Genomic DNA, 1,875 nt, shown 5'->3' with positions numbered 1-1,875 from the left:
AATCCACCTGCCTCTGCCTCCCAAGTGCTGGGATTAAAGGCGTGCGCCACCACCGCCCGGCTTGTTTGCTTGTTTTTGAGACAGGGTTCTACTTTGTAGCCCTGGCTGTCCAGGAACTCAGAGATCTGCCTGCCTCTGCCTCCCCAGTGTTGGGACAAAAGCATGCACCATGCACTATGACTGACCATCTTTGATTTATGTGTCTATAGAAGTCAAGAATTGCCACATGAGAAAAAACGGGCACAGCTCGTCTTTCTGAGACTGGCTTAGTTTACTTAATAGAATCACATCAACAGTAAGGACACAGCTACTTGATGAGTCAAACTGATTCCACCCCCCCACACCACCCCCCCACTGCTTAATTTTAAACTTACATACATTTTAAACAAACACTTTAGGAGTGAGGCATGTGATCAGTGGGAGGTAGTGTAATTGCCCGGAATGGTGAGACCTGGGTTCAGTCTCTGTATGGCAAAGAAAGAAAAGCAAAAACTTAGCAAATATTGCATTCGTGTGGATCAACTCCCAGTGGGCGGCACCTACAGCTGCTGCTTGGCAAGCCTGAGTTCAGTTCCTGGAACCTTTTTGGTGGAAGGAAACAACTGACTTTAACAAGTTGTCCTCTGACACATTTGCCATGGCACACCTTATCCTCACTCCCATACATATACTACACACACACACACATACACACACACACACACACACACACACACACACACACACCCTAACGTAACAGAAAAATCTATTATCTGTTTCATGTTCATCTATTTTCTCCTAACAAGCAATGAAAAAGTTTTATTTTCCTGTATACATTTTCAGGGTTATTTATTTATTTTTGGTTTTTGAAGATAGGTTTTCTATTTGTAGCTCTGGCTGTCCTGGAATTCAATCTGTAGACCAGGTTGGCCTGGAACTCAGAGATCCATCTGCCTCTGCCTCCGAGTGCTAGGATTAAAGTCTTGTACTTTAAAGGGGTTCTTAAAAAGTGGTATTTATGACTCTCTCCCTCTCTCTCTCTCTCTCTCTCTCTCTCTCTCTCTCTCTCTGGTTATATCACTGTGTAGGGATCAGAGGACATCTTGCTGGAATTGGACCTCTCATCTGACGGTTCTAGGGTTAAGATTCAGGTCATCAGGCCTGGCAGCAAGCTGAGCCATCTTGCTGCTGACCCTGTTTGTTTTTTGAGACAAGGTCTCATTGTTATGTAGCGCAGTCTAGCCTTGAACTTGTGGCAACCCCCAACTCCTTAGTTTCCCGGTTGTTGGGATTATAGACATGATCCATCACCCAGCCTTAGTTTCAGTTATAACAGAGTTTCAGTTATAAATGTATATTGTTTTCCTCTTTCCCTATCGCCAGATACCCCATTCAATAAGCTCTTTTCCAGAGGACCATTGGATATTCCTGACCGTTTGTCTTCACAGGTGTGTGGAATTCATCGAATCCTGTTGTTTTGTTTATTTGTCCATAGGCTTGTCCTAGGGGTAAAACCACTGTTCTAAAGAGGGCCAGGAAGGAGGTCTAGGGATGTGCTGTAGACAGAACACCTTTCTGGAATGCTCCGGGTCCTGGTTTTAGGCTCCAGCACCACACCCAAAGCACAAATAAACAAACCTCACTGGCTCTTACTTTTTCCAGCTGTAACCACTTTTCTTCAGACAAGGTGGCACTAATTTCACTTGCTGGAGAGGAAAAGCATAGAGTAACAGTTTCTTTCTTTTTTTAGATTTATTTATTTATTTATTATATGTAAGTACATTGTAGCTCAGTAGTTAAGACAATTGGTTGCTCTTCCAAAGAACCCTGGTTCAATTCCCAGCACTCACATGGCAGCTCACAACTGAGTGTAACTCTGGTTCTAAGGGATCTGAC

The sequence above is a fragment of the Mastomys coucha genome, unplaced genomic scaffold, assembly GCF_008632895.1.
Source record: "Mastomys coucha isolate ucsf_1 unplaced genomic scaffold, UCSF_Mcou_1 pScaffold23, whole genome shotgun sequence".
Taxonomy (NCBI): Eukaryota; Metazoa; Chordata; class Mammalia; order Rodentia; family Muridae; genus Mastomys; species Mastomys coucha.
This window is presented reverse-complemented; position numbering follows the sequence as displayed.